Source organism: Physella acuta, unplaced genomic scaffold (genome assembly GCF_028476545.2).
Source record: "Physella acuta isolate Inbredline_101_S28 unplaced genomic scaffold, ASM2847654v3 ptg001057l, whole genome shotgun sequence".
NCBI classification, from domain to species: Eukaryota; Metazoa; Mollusca; class Gastropoda; family Physidae; genus Physella; species Physella acuta.
The window spans coordinates 582368-595630 of NW_026732574.1; the positions used below are offsets into that span (position 1 = coordinate 582368).

A 13263-nucleotide genomic window follows, 5' to 3' on the forward strand; every position below is an offset into this window, starting at 1 on the left:
TAAAATAGTTAAAATATATAATTTATATGGAAGTTATATCTCGGGGGAGGGGTGGGGCGTAGGGCAGGCTACTCTATACCACAAACTGGCCTAAAACTATAATTCGAAATGTTATAAATTCTTACACAAAAAATATTTTATAAATCGCAATAAACATCCTATTTTCTCATAAACAGAGTAACAAGACATCTTTACACTGCTCGTGTAGCGATTGAAATCGGTTCTTGGAGAGAAAACGCCGGTACTACATTTTAAGTTTTATTTAGACTATTTTAGACGATGATAGAAAAAGTAATGTGGGTGTGGCTAATATAGATCTAGTAATTAAAAAACCCACCCAAAGCTAAGTTTTACAACATAAAAAAACAACAACACAGAATTAAATACGCTTGGCCTGCAACTTAAAAACTATCAACAAAAAGGAACATAGCATTAGACAACTCACACTTAATGGACATCATCATTGGTCAAACTTCCGCCATCTTTGTTTTCATTCAGGCCAAACGGAAGTTGCACACGAAAGCGCGCCATTTGTTTTTTTCCCGTTGTTGGTGCGAAAATGAAAATTTAGACCAGCTAATGACATGATCGGGTTTACCAACCAGTCTATTTTATTCTTTATTCTCTTTTCAATAATAATAATAATTTTGTTTTCATTTTAACTTTATTTTCAAACATGTTTTACAGTATTTTATAACCAAATGCCATCGATCTGAAAATCTTAAAAGACACGAGATTTATAGAGTCCTTGCAAACACGTGACCTAAATCACGTGATACCTACGCCCGCCGCCACAGTGGTGTACATCAGACGTAAACACAATCAGCTGTTCGCCAGCGCTGGACGTGTTCACCAGCGCTGTACGTGTTCACCGTATGTAAAGAATCGCGCCCGCGGAAAAGGAAAAATATGTTAAAAAACTTGAACTCTTAGGAATTGAAGATCCTTATACAGTTATTGACAGTTTCGTGGATAATATAAATATGTGACCGAAATTTCTAAATAAAAATACTGTTAGTAATACCGTTTGCGTTTAGAGTTTAAGTAGACGAAGCTGATCAAATGCAGTAATATATTATAGTTTATCTACTGTAGCAAACGTGAGACCACTTAACTCCTACAAAACCCACACTACAACGGCTAATATAATCCATGGGTAATAACCAATCTGGGTAGCATGTTATACAATTTAAGACCCTTATAATCCAGCAGGGAAGTAATCAGACACATTAATACTGACGTTCAACCCTCATGATGGCTGCCCCCACCTGTATCTAGCCCACAATAAAACCTAAGAAGAGTCTGCCCTGCCCTCCCCTGAAAATGTCTCACCTCCGTGATACCCAGCCCCACAGAGATAGTATTTCTTATATAATTTTGACCCTCAGGGCCCAGCAGGGAGAACAAAGGGGAAAGTCCCAATGCTCTCCCCTCAACACTTCTCACCTCGGTGTCATGTTATGTCATTTATAGCACACATGGCTTATCAGGGGAAAGCATTAAGGCATTAAGAATCTTAACTCTGGACAGCTACACGATTGTAGGAAAAAAAGTCACAGGAAAAAGAACACAGGAAAAAAAAACACAGAAAAAACGTCACAGGAAAAAAAGTCACAGGAAAAAAAGTCACAGGAAAAAAAGTCACAAATATATATTTGCATGATACTTTTTAATACTTTTATGTATTAAATATTCAGAGAGTGCAAATTAACTTAGGATTAATTAAATGTAATGTAATGTGTGTAGGCTGTATACGCATAGGAATTTTTATAATTCATCTAAAAATATTTAGTATGAAGTATGTAGATTGTAATTATTTTAAACTTAAGATTAGTAGCGTTTAATAGAATGCTCCAAAGTCCACGGTTTTAATCCTGTTTTTTTTTTTTAAATACCAACATTAAATTACCGTGAAATGGTAAGTTCGTCTGACTTGCTGCCCTCAACTCATGGCCACAATAGTTATGTTTAGATGTTTAGTTCAACCACCTTTACTGCCCACATTTATCACGCTCATTACATAACAACACTTAGGATAAAAAAAGAAAGCCGACAAGGTTCAAATGCTGTCGTTGACGCATGACGTCAACAACACAAAATATGTTCGGACAATGCCTACTGAGGAGAGGCTGACCAGAGAATAGCCTACGGCAAAATTTGCCTAAATTTCTTTTATAATTAAATTTTCTAGCGCGTTTTTAACTAAATACGTAACAAAAGTTGAGATTGTTGTGTAAATTATATTAGAGTATTTTTACTTACAATTGTTATAAACCATAATGCTTTTAACGTCTATAAATAATTTATGCTATAAAAAAATACAACCCACAACAATAAACATACAAAATTTTACAATTCTAAACAAATAAAAAAAATATTTCTAAAAATATTTTTGTGACTTTTTTTCTGTGACTTTATTTCTGTGACTTTTTTTCCAAAAAATTTTTTCCACTGTGACTTTTTTTCTGTGACTTTTTTTCCTAGCAAAAACTGTGACTTTTTTTCTGTGTTTTTTTTTCCTGTGACTTTTTTTCCGTTTATAAGCTACACACTAGTATACTAGCTACACACTAGGTGCCTACTGTAAACTACTAGACTGTAGGCCCTATGTAGACCTGCAATTGTATCAATTGTAGACTGGGTCCATTGTTATTATTCTAAACCATCTCACTTATAATGTTTCTAGCTTGATTTGTTTCTTTTATAAACAGTGGATTTTTAAAAAAAAATTAGCCTAATCATTAACCAAATAATAATAATGTGGTTATTTGTTGTTGGCTGGTATGATCTAGATTGTACTACTAGGCTACAAAAACTTAGTAGACCAATTACTAGATATGAATTTGAATTTAATTAAACTCAGTCCAGTATCAGATTACATATTGCTGTAAAAAGACAACAAAGTAGGTAGGCCTTAGTAATTTATTAAAGCCTTCTACTACAATAATATCAACTACATGCTTGTATAAAGTTTTTACAATTTAATTTAAGTAGCAGATTCTAGATCTAAGTCTAGTCATACAATCCATTTCAATTTCAGAAAATTTCGTTTGCTAAAAAAATGATTAGATAATAGAGCGCGATTTTAGATCTTAGAGACAATTAAATGCTTTATTAGGCCTATTATGACTACTTTTGATTTATTATGGGTGTATTTTGAATCGAATGTAGATCTAAAGTAATTAAATTTAAGTAAAGAAGTAGATTCTAGATTCTATGTCTACCCAGCGGAGCCAGGTATTAGGCCTACTATTAGATCTTATTATTCTTATTATTACCTTTGACTTTGTCTTTTACTATTAGTATTTGTGAAGGTCGAGCATATTTGTTTTATTAATAGTTATCTTTTATAATTAAAATGAAGTTTATTATTTTACTGTCCTTACCTGAAACAAAGTATCGAGAACTGCATTTGATCAGATTCAGCTACTTTAACTCTAAACGCAAACAGTATTACTAACAGTATTTTTATTTAGAAATTTTGTCCACATATTTATTTATACGAAACTGTCAATAACAGTATAAGGATCTTCAATTCCTAAGAGTTCAAGTTTTTTAACGTATTTTTCCTTTTCCGCGGGTGCGGTTCTTTACATACAGTGAACACGTACAGCGCTGGTGAACACGTCCAGCGCTGGCGAACAGCTGATTGTGTTTACGTCTGATGTACACCACTGTGGCGGCGGGCGTAGGTATCACGAACGGACGTGACGTCATATGAAAGGACTCTATTGAAAAATATTATTTTTAAGTTTAGCAGAAACATTTCGTGATTTTGTCCCAGAATGGAACATTTTATATGACACCATGTAAACAAGAAATCTGTTTTACAACATCGATCATTTTACAATTTTTAACTATTCACAGTAACAGCCACTTATCAACATATAACCCTATTAACCACCAATCAATATACAATCAGTACAAGTACCAATGGACAACGTCAAACCCCCCACCCTCCCCCCATCATCTGCCAACTGTCAGTACATAAGATCTTATAAAAGAACGAACCATAAAAGTGTAGAACAAGAAGTCCGTTTGATAATGAACAAAATATGCGATCACTCAATCACTCACTCACTCACTCGCGTTCTTACTCCCTCCCTCACTCATTCACTCACTCCTTCATTTACTTACTCACCAACTAACACACAGACTCACTCAGTCGCTTTCTCGCTCACCCCTCGCTCATTTACTCACTCTGACACTCACTCACTCACTCACTCACTCACTCACTCACTCACTCACTCACCCACTCACTCACAGACTTACTCATTCGCGTTCTTTCTCACTCACCCCCTCACTTCTTCACTCCCTCCCTACCTTCCTCATCAACTCACTCCCTCCCTCCCTCACTTACTCACGCTAGCTGGGATCATCCTATGAAACACGCACACCTGGATCAGTGCCTGACCTGACACAGGTGTGTCACCACCTACGACACACCATCCATTCTCTCTCCCCCCCCCCCCCCCCATCACATCACCAAACCCCTCTGATCTGACTTTAAGCTTCCGTCCCACTCACGCTTCAAGCAAGTGTACTCGTCAGGTCATGCCTAGCGGTGACGTCATCCCACAGGTAAGATGATGTAAGCACACCTGTTCTAGCTACTGCCTCAGGTTTCTCATCGATCCATTTCACAGCCGATCACAAGGTACGTCATGACGTCACACAATGTCTGGGTGGGGGTTTAAGATTGTGGGTTAAAGATTGTGGGTTTAAAATTGTGGGTTTAAAATTGTGGGTTTAAGATTGTGGGTTTAAGATTGTGGGTTTAAGATTGTGGGTTAAAGATTGTGGGTTTAAGATTGTGGGTTTAAGATTGTGGGTTTATATCCACTAACAGAGAATCCTACATGTAATCCAGTTTTAGTCATTTATTTCTTTATAGATTTATGTTTATTCTTACAGACGGATAAGTAAAAGCAAAAACGCTCATATTTTATTACAAAATGTGGTACTTTTAAGTTTTATCAGGAAACTCCATTGCTTAGTAAAGTTCCCTTTCAAACCTGACGGTCTATGGGGAAATTGAAGTAGAGTTCACTTGTTTCTATGACCTCGGCATAAAAAGGGATAATGTGGTCAGCACTATGCCCAGCCGCCTTTATTTTCCTTAACGTATTGGGATAGCGTTAGGGTGAAATTAGTGTTAAGAATAAAGAAATGAAACGTTTAAAAAAGCAACCAAGAGATGTGTTCACAACAGCAAGAAAATAAAAACACTATCAATGTGATTTTAACACCAGCCTAAAAATCAATTCTGCATCAGTTTTAAACCTGTTTCTGTGACCTTGAAATGTGAAGGGTTAGGGTTAGTGTAGTCAACACTATGCCCAGCCGCCCTTACTTTGCCTAACGTTTTGAATACTTAAGAAAAAAAAACCCACTGGTATTTATGCGAAGGAAAGAGCTAGGATGAAATTAGGATTAAGAATATAAATAGAGAAAAGATAGCTTTAATTCCACCCTTTAAAACATTTTAAAAAAAAAACAACAGAGATTAAAGATGTGTTCACACCAGCAGGGAAAAAAAACACGGTTATATGAGTTTAACTCCAGCTAGTCTAAACATCAAATTCTGCTGCCTCTAGTAATAAAAAAAAACCAACCAAAAAAAAAAAATCCATATTTGTGTAGATCACAAGTGATCTAACCACGCTCTAGCGCTCGATGTACAAAAGGATCTTAAAACAAAAAGCTGACTTCAAACTATGTTATGGGAATGAAGAGTTATATTTAGACTCAGGTCACTTCCGTTGTGAATGGATCAAGTGTCACATGGTTGAAGGCTAGATCTATATATAGATGAGCTTCACGTAAAGCTTGGTACCGCCATTGATAAAAGCTGAATATTAAATTACGTTACACGTAAGGTGTTTTTTAAAGTGGATTATGTGGATTATGTGCAATAGGGAAATATAATATAACACGGCCGTTGAATGTTACGTTATTCTTTTAGTAAAATTTAAAATTGGCAAGCCGAATACGCCGACATAGCTAGCTTTATGTCGGCGTGGTCGAGTCGGTAAAGCTCATGGTTGCTAAACCGAAAAGTCTCGAGTTCGAACCCTCGGGCAGATGAGGCTCGTTAGCTGGGGACAGCCACTCTTTTAGGAGGGACAACTCCAAAATTAAACAACTGCTGCCTTGTAGTTTGTTCTTGGTTGGACAAAGCCTATGGAAGCAAATCCAAAAAGAAAAGCAGGCTGAAATCGGAGTCAATAGCCTCAATGGCGCATAACCAGTTGACACGTAACGCTTAATTGTGTTGGAGGCGTGGTCGAGTCGGCAAAAAGCTCATGGTTGATAAATTCGAACAAAGTCTCGAGTTCAAACCCACTGGCAGATAAATCTCGATCCCCTTCAACACAAATAATTAAGAACGAAGAAGAAGAAGAAGCTAGCTTTATTCCTTTTATCTGGCGTTTTAGTGAACACCTTATTTCCTTTTTTTGTACCTAAGGCCAAACGTGGTTGGTACATCATTCAATCTTGACCATTGTCCATAAGTCATGCCACAACACTACACTATTGTGACTTTTTGGCTCTACACTATTGTGACTTTTTGGCTATACAATGTGACTTTCTATTTAGCTCTACACTATTTGTGACTTTCTATTTAGCTGTACACAATATGTAACTTTGTGTTTAGCCAGCTATGTTTCCCATAAGACCACCCCCCCCCCCCATCAACAACGATCTCAGATCGATGTGAAATGAAGGAAAGAACAAGGCGATTGTCCGTTGACCGTAAGTAGATTACTCGTATGTCCACAAGACGTTGTACGGGGTGGGGAGGGCGGGCGGATGTTTTGTTCTGGGTGGGGATGGGGTGGGTGGGGACAGAAAGATGTGTCGTGCGTGGAAATGGTGAGGGGAGGGGGTAGGCGGATGTTTTTGTTGTGGGTGGGGATGGGGTGAGTGAGTGGGGGCAGGCGGATGTTTTGTAGTGAGTGTGGATGGGGTGGGTGTGGACAGAAGGATGTGGTGAGGCTGGGTAATGAGGTGGGTGAGGCAGAGGACTTAGTCGGTAGGGTAGGCTGATGGGGTGGGGGTGGGGCAGTAAGGTGGGGGGGGGGAGTGTTCGTGATGGTGGGAGGGGCAGGACAAAATCTTCATATGTTTACAATCGATTAGTTCCACAGTTCCAGAAAATTCCAGATGGAGAAACTAATCTCGATATTTTAGGACCCAAGCTAGGAGTTGAGCTATTTACGGACCCACATCTCAATACAATACACCGGAACTCTTTCTCTGGCTTTCATCTGTCTATTCCTTTCTTCTTTACTCTTCCGTTGTTATTATTATTATTACTTTTTAAAAAAAGCAGCAAGATATGTACATTAAGTGTTTTAAATAAAATCAGCAAGTAACTTTTTACGTCGGAAAAATAGTCGGGTACAAATTTCCAACAAACTAGCTAAAACCGTCTAATTGATATATTTGCTTCATTAATTAATAAATATTGTAGTGCATTCAGGGCATGACTATCTCCTCCACCCTATCATGTCCCCCTCCCCACACTACCATATAACCAACCCTACCATACCTCCACCCCACCACTTCCCTCACCCTTCCATTTCCCCCACCCTACCATGTCCCCACCCTACCATTTCCCGCACCTTACCTTGTCCTCCACCCTACCATGTCCCCACCCCCACCCTACCATACCCCCCCCCCCCCACAACCATTTACCCACTGAATGGCGATCACTAAGAAAATACCACCCACGATTGTATTCAAGTGAATATCAATTGGCTTTACGTCAAAAAATAAAAACAACTTGCCAGATTTCTTTGTCTCAGAAACTCCAGAAAATTGCCAGTTAGCGTTCTTATGAAGCCACGTCTGATGGCCGATCTGACAGCCAAAGCCAGGCTAGAATGTCAGGTTTGTGTCAGACTTTGGCAAAGTAAATAAATACAAAATTCTTTCACCGACGCATTTCTTATTTCATCAGCAAATGTTGATTAATTCAAGAGAAATTGTTTTACTGGCATGAACTAAAGTGGCTCGCCCAGGACAGGGTGGAATGGCGGAGATTTGTTGTTGCCCTATACTCCACAGGGAGTGATGAAGATTAAGTAAGTAAGTAAGAATGACGCTTATCACAGCTGACTGTGTAATGACATCACATAAGCAAAACTGTAATCAAGCATTAATTAACCTAATTTTCTAAGCTAATTGACCCTTATTATCCCACTCATCCCAAACAACCATCCCTATTACCAACCATTACCTATTAGCCCTTACCCCATCATCCCACCAACCAACCCTATTAGCCCTTACCCCATCATCCCACCAACCACCCACCAACCAACCCTATTAGCCCATACCCCCTCATCCCACCAAACCCCCCCCCCCCCCCCAGTTTATTTACTCTAACCCTTGACCAGACCAGCTCTCAACAGATTTGAACGTCTTTATGCACGCGTTAAAACAGCTGAGGCTTCTATAATTAGAACGGTAGCGCACCAATCGATTTCTTCAAACAAAGAAACGTGTACTTTACATAACAGGACCGCAGCTCAGCCGTTCTATTAGATTAAATGATGGGGTACTTCCACAACAAACATCTGCTTCATTTGTTACATTGATAATTGATAATGACAAAAATAATTGTCTTTTCTGTCATCAATAAGTCAAGTTTTAAATTATTTTTTTGGTGTGATTCTGTCACTTAATTAACTTGTAATTTTCTAAAACGACCTAAATTCGATAATGTGAGAAAGATGGCCAAAAAATGAGGTCAGTAAACATTGCAGGCGTCAAAAGCGATGTTAGTTCTGCTAAAAAAACTAGATCTAGAATCTATAGACAGACTGCTCACAAAAAGTGGATGTAGAATCTAAAGACAGACTGCTACAAAAAGTGGATCTAGAATCTAAAGACAGACTGCTACAAAAAGTGGATCTAGAATCTAAAGACAGACTGCTACAAAAAGTGGATCTAGAATCTAAAGACAGACTGCTACAAAAAGTGGATCTAGAATCTAAAGACAGACTGCTACAAAAAGTGGATCTAGAATCTAAAGACAGACTGCTACAAAAAGTGGATCTAGAATCTAGAGACAGACTGCTACAAAAAGTGGATCTAGAATCTAGAGAAAGACTGCTACAAAAAGTGGATCTAGAATCTAGAGACAGACTGCTCACAAAAAGTGGATCTAGAATCTAGAGACAGACTGCTACAAAAAGTGGATCTAGAATCTAGAGACAGACTGCTACAAAAAGTGGATGTAGAATCTAGAGACAGACTGCTACAAAAAGTGGATGTAGAATCTAGAAACGAACTGCCCAAGGCGAACAGAAAATAAATGTTCACAACAAATTGTATAAACTCCGGATGGTAATAATGATGTGTTAATTTAGCATTGGTTCCGTTTCGCGTCTTTTTTTTCCAGACGAAAACATCGCGAAAGACATCAAGGTGGGGGTGGGGGTTGGGGGTGTATTATGTGAAGATAACTCTCATTAAAGCTTCAGCCTCGGGAATATTTGTGTGTGTGTTTGTGTGGGATGTGCGGGGGTTGTGTGGGTGGAGGGGGTGGGGTGGGGGGTATAGCTGTTGGGAAGAGGTCAAAATTAATGTGTGGTGCCATTAGAGCAGCGGACATTACATAAACATTGACGGGCCGTTGCTACGTTTAGACCTGGTCAATATACACACGGCCACACGAACACACATAAATTCACATGCATAAATACACACACACACACGTGTATATATATATATATATATATATATATATATATATATATATATATATATATATATATATATATATATATATATATATATATATATATATATATATATATATATATATATATATACCACACGGTTACAGTTACTCTCACATAAACGTATAAACAAAAATACATACTCCCCCCCCACACACACACGAGCACAAGCAATATTCATTACACACACGGTTAGACAAACACCTCAAGACATAAACACATACACACATATACATGCCCAAACACAAACAAACATACACACACATACATGCCCAAACACAAACACACACAAACATACACACACATACATTCCAACACGATCACATGTTAAACAACCTCCACCACCAACACCACACCAACACCACCAACACCACACCAACACCATCAACACCACACCAACACCATCAACACCACACAAACACCACCAACACCACACAAAAACCACCAACACCACAAAAATATTCACGTGGTTGTGCCACAGCCTGCAACAACAACACACATTGATGTTGATGCTCATTAAGATATCCCGCACATATTGCTCATTAAGATATCCCGCATATTTTTGTTACAAGCTGATGTTAGACGGAGATTATAGAAAGTTGATGTTAGATTGAGACTAGACACATGGCACTTCCCACTCACTATATTCGTCATCTCCGATCCCACCCAGAGGCGTAGCAACCCATTTCGGCGCCCGGGCAAACTATAAATTTTGCGCCCCCCCCCCTCAATATTTGAATATTTGTTCACGTTAGCGAAAAATGAACCCCTCTCCCCCCCCCCCCCCCCCCCCTCAGCCAAGTAGCATTCTATTTTCTTAAAATGCACCTCAAAAAAAAGTTTATTTTTAAATTTATTTTTCCACCCAATTGAAAGCCCCCTTAAGGTCGACGCCCGGGGATGCCCCACCCGCCATTCCCTGGCTACGTCTCTGATCCCACCCCTCGTCTTGTGGACACAATGGTAATCTAATTACGGTCGCTGGACAATCGCCTTTCAAGCTAATCAAACCTACACATCATAGTGATGGTAGACATAGTGATGTGTGTTCAAACATGTTCCTAGCTGAGTAGTGAGGTGGCCAGTTCAAATGTCTAGTTAGTTTGTTTCAAACTTTATTGCCGAAATAAATTAATATAAATAATTTTAAAATATTCGTGTTTTTTTTTTTCGCTGTTCATTTCTTTGGAGCAACCGAAAATGATCTTTTCTGTTTTTTTTTTTTTTGCTTGTCATTAGTAAAAGTAAGGTTCAATAAAGCAAAAAAAAAAACAACAAAAAACAGTCTACTGTAACATACAGCTAACTAAAATTAAACATTCTAAAAACATTAAGAATATATTACCAAGCTAACAGCTTGCAAACTCAGCTATCCACTCCTACTAGTAGCCGCTAGAACACAGGAAGTGTAGTGTAGGCAAAAGCCAAATTAGCATGTAGCCATAAGCCCAATTAGCATGTAGCCATAAGCCCAATTAGCATGTAGCCATAAGCCCAATTAGCATGTAGCCATAAGCCCAATTAGCATGTAGCCATAAGCCCAATTAGCATGTAGCCATAAGCCCAATTAGCATGTAGCCATAAGCCCAATTAGCATGTAGCCATAAGCACAATTAGCATGTAGCCATAAGCCCAATTAGCATGTAGCCATAAGCCCTATTAACATGTTGCCATAAGCCCAATTAGCATGTAGCCATAAGCCCAATTAGCATGTAGCCATAAGCCCAATTAGCATGTAGCCATAAGCCCAATTAGCATGTAGCCATAAGCCCAATTAGCATGTAGCCATAAGCCCAATTAGCATGTAGCCATAAGCCCAATTAGCATGTAGCCATAAGCCCAATTAACATGTTGCCATAAGCCCAATTAGCATGTAGCCATAAGCCCAATTAGCATGTAGCCATAAGCCCAATTAGCATGTAGCCATAAGCCCAATTAACATGTAGCCATAAGCCCTATTAGCATGTAGCCATAAGCCCAATTAGCATGTAGCCATAAGCCCAATTAGCATGTAGCCATAAGCCCAATTAGCATGTAGCCATAAGCCCAATTAGCATGTAGCCATAAGCCCAATTAGCATGTAGCCATAAGCCCAATTAGCATGTAGCCATAAGCCCAATTAGCATGTAGCCATAAGCCCAATTAGCATGTAGCCATAAGCCCAATTAGCATGTAGCCATAAGCCCAATTAGCATGTAGCCATAAGCCCAATTAGCATGTAGCCATAAGCCCAATTAGCATGTAGCCATAAGCCCTATTAGCATGTAGCCATAAGCCCAATTAGCATGTAGCCATAAGCCCAATGAACATGTAGCCACTAGCCATTGAACATGTAGCCATATGTCCAATGAGCATGTAGCCACTAGTCATTGAACATATAGCCACTAGCCATTGAACATGTAGCCACTAGCCATTGAACATGTAGCCACTAGCCATTGAACATGTAGCCACTAGCCATTGAACATGTAGCCACTAGCCATTGAACATGTAGCCACTAGCCAATGAGCATGTAGCCACTAGTCATTGAACATGTAGCCACTAGCCATTGAACATGTAGCCACTAGCCATTGAACATGTAGCCACTTGCCATTGAACATGTAGCCACTAGCCATTGAACATGTAGCCACTAGCCATTGAACATGTAGCCACTAGCCAATGAGCATGTAGCCACTAGTCATTGAACATATAGCCACTAGCCATTGAACATGTAGCCACTAGCCATTGAACATGTAGCCACTAGCCAATGAGCATGTAGCCACTAGTCATTGAACATATAGCCACTAGCCATTGAACATGTAGCCACTAGCCATTGAACATGTAGCCACTAGCCAATGCGCATGTAGCCACGACATCTCCCTAAACCCACCCATTAACACCTACCATGACGACCCCACCTCCCATCAGCTCGCCCGTATAACGACCACGATATACATACAGCGTGTAACACAAGCTACCACATTCAGCACACGTACTACAATTAACAGAAGATGTCACATTAAGCCGACCGTGTCACACATTAATTTCATCACAAATTTATTCCCATCAATACCTCTTGGAGGTCCGTATGGGAGCCAGCCAAGTAAAAGTACATCCGGTGGAGCATCTCTAGAGACGGTGGCTCGATCATGTTTCAACAAATTTATTTTAATGAAAGGGCTGGGTGGTGGTGGTGTAGCTACAAGAGGGGGGGGGGGGGGGCAGACCGAGGCGTCCTAAAAAGATGTATGAGGGAGGGTGGGTGGCAAAATAGGTAGGTAAAAAAAGCATGTTTTAGCTGTATTACGGGGTTCAATGAATAAAAGAAACATTTTAAGTATAAAGAAAGTAAGCACCAAATTTCTTTTTTTTTCCTGTATTAAAAGCAATGGTCGTTTATAAACAGTTTTTATTTCAAGCATTTCTCCGTGGTGGCACGCCCCCCCCCCCCCCACCTACATAGCACATCCAACCCCCCCCCCCCACCCCTTACCACCACTCGTGGGCTTAATGACGAAAAAATACAATCTATACAGAA

General features: G+C 39.3%; 1 protein-coding gene across 2 annotated transcripts in view; it reads right to left on the reverse strand.

The window, feature by feature from the left end:
• Positions 1-13263, reverse strand: part of LOC131955142 (monocarboxylate transporter 12-B) — a 59961-nt gene that overhangs the window by 41645 nt on the left and 5053 nt on the right. The window contains exon 1 of one of the 2 annotated variants that reach the window (XM_059319132.1): positions 446-498. The exons of the other annotated variant lie outside the window; for it this stretch is intronic. The gene's annotated coding sequence lies outside the window, so the exon portion shown is untranslated. Of the gene's footprint in view, positions 1-445; positions 499-13263 lie in introns of those variants that run through there. 2 annotated transcript variants of the gene reach the window in all.